Raw genomic sequence first — 6,000 nt, forward strand, 5'->3', positions numbered from 1 at the left:
TGTTCAGTGGTGTTGCCTGAGCTAGTTACGTTGGCTTTGCTGATTTGGTAGCTTTAAACGCTTAACTAGAAACTAATCTGGGTATTGCAAGGCACGTGGCACGTTTGCAAATAGTAGTAGTGTAGTTTGAAGATTTTTAGTGACTTTAATAAAAAATTAATAAACAGAGTAGCCTACCTATTGACTAATGCCGTCAGTGCACTATCCAAATGGTCTGTATGACAGCAGGATCAGACAGCTCTATAGATTTTGACAGGCTGATATAAATACACCACGAATATAAACGATAATTTCATAACCTTTAAGGCTGGCTTGTGTAAATGACGTGTCCACTGCTTAAAATAGACATGCATCGTTTCATTTATTATTTATACATTATAAATAGTACTCTTGTGCTGTTCTTCACTGTTATTGGCCTTACTTATAACGTTGTAAATATTCACAGTTACATGCGTAATTGTAATAAATAGTAAAATTTTGCGTAAACCAGTTATGCTTAGGGCCTCCAAAACCTTAGCAGCGGCCCTGGGTGTCCCAATACTTTTGTCCATGTTGTGGTACCTGTTGATCCATTGTTTATTTAAAAAAAATGAGTTTATTCTGCTTTTGTTAAAGTAACTGTCTTCAGTATTTAGGAGCACTGTCAGCAACAAGAGCATTAGTGAGGTCAGAATGTTGGCTAATCTCCACTCCCAAAAGTAAACATATGATGGGCAATCTGTTGAAAGAACTGTGTTGCTTCTCTTAGGCTACGTTCACATTACCAGGCTGGAGGGACTCTAATCCGATTTTTTGCTCAATGTGGCTCAGATCTGATTTTTTCAAATTAGATTTGAGTCACTTTCATATGTGGTCCTGAATCAGATATATATCCAATCCATGGATATGCGACACAAATGTGAATGGTCAAATCGGAATTTTTGCATCTTTTTACTTTTACTCTGCGCTACGTGCTTCTCTCTCGCTCCCACACATCTTTTGCTGCAAAAACAGCAAAAGCAAACCGCCTGGACATTTTCACCTCCTCGACCTGAGCATGTACTTCAGACCAGCTGTTTACTCTCCACTCCAGCAGAAGATGCTCCACATATGATCTGCTAACACATCCATTTCCCTTTATAAAGCTACGAGTCGTCAAAAAATCTTTTTTTTTGTTGTTGGTAAAGAAGGCCATGTTTAAACACATATCAATGTGAGCATGTGAGGCGTTTCAGGGACAGATTCATTCACATTACACACAGATACAGCTCTCTCGCATTTGTGAATGTGAACTGTCAAGATAGCAAAATTTGATCTGTGGCTTGTAATTTAAACATAGCATTAGTCCAATGTTCTGTCATGCACCAACTCTCAAAGCCTGTAAACTGAGCAAAATGTCTTCTACAGCATCATAGAGGCATGTCTAGCAGTCCATGATCTTTCACAAAGAGGTACACTACCCACAAATAGCATCTGAGAACCTTTATATAGGGCCTCAGGGGAGGCATTTATGCTCTTTTGTGGCAAAACATAATGTCTAATCAGACCGCCCCTGTAATAATTTACATATCTGCATGAGACCTAACAGCAAGCCAAGTTTGGCAGCATCTAGGTGCGTTAGAACTTGTACAGAACTTATTGGTTGCAGTGCTCTGGTTTGCAGCAGTGAGCTCCTCTTTGTTTTAAATTTCAGCCTATACTTTTCTTTTTAATTACTTACGATATATCACTGCACTAAAACTTCTTCAACCCTTCAGAAGCTTCTGACTGGAGCTGCAGTGAATTTTTCTCAGGAGAATCGGCACTTAGGCAGACCCCTACTCTCTAATGTTCATGAACACATTACTCTATATTATCTTTTGTAAAAGCACAAGTGTCATGTTCATTTGTATTAACAAAGGGCTGCTTTCTAACGTCTGGACAGCGGTGTAAGTAGAGCTTGAAAGAGTCCAGCAGACGAGATGGTTCCAGGCAAAACAAATCTTTTCTTGTTCACGGTTTAGCCGGCTCTCTGACCGCTGTGATTTGTGAGGCCGAGCTGCTAACTTGGAGTTTGGGTCCATCAATCACTCCCCACCCGAAGGATGACCACTTGGCTTTTCGCAGTCTTTCCGCCCAAATAGGGAAAGATAGCCAAACCTAGGAGGGAAAAAAAGCAGCTCCTCTGTATCTGCTGCACATTTTTATCTACACACATCAGCGAGAAGGCGGGGAGTTTTCCCTCCTTTGCAGTTCACTGTCTGCCATGTCTCGTACAGATCTAATGCTCACAGTACCCAGGACTGCTATATAAAGACCGCATTGGGTCATCTCAGCATCGCACCATCAGTACGGAAAAACCCCTCAGTGTCCCCAAGGGAAGCCTTCCGCCCGCATGGTCACAATGTGGAGCCACTCACTCGCTTGGGCCTGAGGAGGGACGCTGGAATCTCCCCTTTCATATCCTGCTCCAAGTCACGAGTGATATCATGCTCTGCACGGCAAAAGTTTAGAGACGTCCAGCTTTTCATAATGCTTCTGATAAAAAAACCAACATGACGTCAATGTTGGGACAAAAACTCTCTATTTTTCTTATTTATTAACTTTTTATGACATTTTCCTGTAGAATGGTCCAACAGAAATGTGCCAGAACTGCCTGAAAGTTATTTTTTTCCCTTTTCTCCACTGTTACCTTACTAAATATACAAGTTTATGAACTGAAAACAAAACAATATTCTCTGAGAATTTGACGTGCACTGCACTATATTTGAACTCAGCCCTTATAGGTCAGATTTCCTACTTTGAAAATCAGGAGAGCCTCACCAACCCTGAGCTTAAAATCCAAGATGGCTACTCCACACAAGTATTGCACAGGTTATTAGTACTTCTAAGCTAAATAGCCAGAAGTTTTCACTCACCCATCCAAATCACCGATCTTGGATCCCAATCACTTTCAAGGCCACAGGTGTATAAAACCAAACACCTAGACATGTACCTAAGTACCAGTTATCAGAACAGAAAATTAGTGGATCTAAAAAAAGATGAACAAATCAACAGTGCAGGAATACCGTTTAAACAAATATATAAATAATGCAAGTTTCCATTCAGGTTTTATGTGTAAATAAATACAGTTGTATGACAGTACTAACTAAATGAAATAAAACATATTTAGCTCCACTCATTTTATCTCCTTTTTTAACAGTTCTCTGACCTGTCTAAACAGTCTTCACCACATAGACATTTTAGTATAAAGTTTTAATAGTACTTCAGACAAGGAAACTGTCTTGCTAAGTTTATATTTCAAAATTTAAACTTACTCACAAACTGTTCTTAGGTCTCCCTAAGAGAAGCTGCACAGGACCTTTAAATAAAAAAAAACACTATATAGGTACAGTATATTATGTCCAATAGTACATATAGTCTGTAAATTGTACATTATATGTGGGATTGTTACAGAGCACTGAAAATGTAGCATTATACTGTCAAACACTACAACGGAATGACAGAAACCAAAACACTTTATAGTAAATAAACAGTTTTAAGCACAGATGCTTTGTCAGGATTTTAGTTTGAACTATTTTAAGAGAATTCTTTAATACATTAAAGATGATTTTTCTTAAGGAACACTTTGATAAACATGAAAATGTTCCCAGAGTAACAGCAAATCAGTTATAATAAGCTCTGGACTTATTATTCAACTGTTAGTCTTATGGCTGATAAAACAGTAATTTTCTGCCTAATGCCTGATCTTTTAGTAGACATACAGTGTATATTGTAAATCTGAAATATGATCAGAAAAATATTATCTCAGTACAATGAAACACAAGAATCTCTACATTATTACTAGATAATTTATAAATCATAATTTCTTGATGAATGGACCAACAGAAATTCTCCAAAATGACCGGAAACAAGCTCTTTTTACATTGATTATTTTGAGAGTTAAGAAAGTTTGATATTTCTCTTGTAAAGATGCTGTTACAGTTGGAGATACGTGTTTTTCATTGTGTACTCATTTTGTTTTTCAAGTGTACCAATAAACCAATGAATTAGTTCTGAATCTCAACCAGTGACTACACACTAAGAAAAGCAAGTACAGATTTGTACTTAGAAGAGTACAAAGCTTGTTGCTGGGGCTGTACCTTATATTGAGATACAAAAAAGTACCTTTCAGTGAAAGTCCTTTTTTGTACCCATGGTTTTTGTGCCAGTAAAGATCATAAAGATTATAAACATTATCATCAACTAAATATGGCTCAAAAACTTGATGATCCAAAATTGTCTGGCTTTCAAATAAAAAATGTGCAAATAAAATATATATAGTTTATTAGTACAGTGATACAGAATACTGAATGTACCCTTTGGCTGGTTAAATGGTACAAATTTGTACTTATTGCTGTTAGGAATGACTTTGTACTTCAGAGGGAACAAATCTGACCCTGTAAAGACCAATGTTGTACCTTTAAGGGTACAAATACTAAGAGTGTCCCTTTAAGTACAAAAAAGTATGCATATCGTACCTCTGTTTTTTAGAATGTAAACTATAAATTCTTCAGTAACTGCTATTAAGAAGTTTAGGGATGTCTAGCTTTTCAAAATGAAGAGGGATAAATGAAATTCTAGGCCTTTCAACATGTTTTTTGAGTTTACTGGAATCTGAAAATTTGATGAGAATTTCAGAATTTTAAAAGACCCCAAAGAGTGAACCCAAACTTTAGACAGAGCTCGGTCTGTCAGAGTCAGTGCTCTCAACCTGCTGCATTTACAGGTAACCCAGGTCAAAGTTTCAGTCTTTCTCTTTCTCTTTTGCTTCTCTCTCATTCAAACTCATTATTACTTTCTTTTCCTCCTCCGCTCCTCCCACTTCATCTCTCCCCCACTTTCTCTCCTTCCCGCCCTTCTGGCATTTGATTCCAATAGACTTTCCTCCTTCCTTGCTATAAAGCAGGGCCTCCCAAAGTTGGGGGCCTCCTCTGCAGCCAAATTCTTGATTCCCCAAGTGCAATGAGGCAAGTCAGGAGTCCATAACTCACCATACGCTCACCATGTTCCCCCGCAGCAGACATGATAGCTCCGTAATCACCAGCCTCATCAGCGTGCCTTTAAGAGATCAGAGTTACAGCATGAATCTTCAGACTGTTCAACTGACCAACCATCAGCTCTCTGAATTCACACTCTGCTTACTGTAAAATCTGTCAGGACACGTGTTCCAGAGCATTGAGTGCAAATCCCAGAGCAACTCGTCTACACACACACACATACACACGTGCACACACTCACAGAATCTGCCAGGACATGGGGTCATACATATGCATTACACGTGGTAATGTGCAGAAGTAAGAGACCACCCTGCATTTATTTAATTTCCACTCAAACAGCCGTTAAGTGAGTTATTCATTGTTCTACACCAGATAGATCTGTATTTAACAGACAATAACACAGAATCCTCAACAACTAATCCAATATCAGATGCTTTATTATTCAGTGCATACACTTTTAACTTTAGAACAGTTTACATTCTTTTCAGAAGATTCACTTTCAACTTTTCTTCTGCATGAAACTGTAGGAAGTTCACACTGCCAGTCCAAATCCAATTTGTATTTTATCTAGATTGTATCCAGATTGATTTTTAATAGTCTAAACAGCCAGAAACCATGATAAGTATGTATAATATTGTTTGATTGTTTGTTGTTATTTGTGTTGTATGTTGAGTCAGTCAGACCACAGGATGAATAGTAGCTATAGCGAATTATGGGGATTTATAGTAAACAATAAAACATGAAATGTACAAACATATATCAGACTGGACGGTCTGGCATTACATATCGGATTTCAGTGAGTCTTTTGCATCACTTGCAGCTCAATAAATACAACCACATCAAATCCAGAGTGGTGGGAGTGCACGGGTCCAAGAGCAGCTCCAAATTCTGTTCAGACGTCTGGCAAACTAGATTTGTTTCTTAAATCAGGTCAACTGAGATAACTATCTACACGTTATAGGAAAGTAATCAGATCAATTTTTGACCAACCTACATAGGCAGG

This window comes from Astyanax mexicanus, chromosome 1 (assembly GCF_023375975.1).
Source record: "Astyanax mexicanus isolate ESR-SI-001 chromosome 1, AstMex3_surface, whole genome shotgun sequence".
Classification (NCBI taxonomy): domain Eukaryota; kingdom Metazoa; phylum Chordata; class Actinopteri; order Characiformes; family Acestrorhamphidae; genus Astyanax; species Astyanax mexicanus.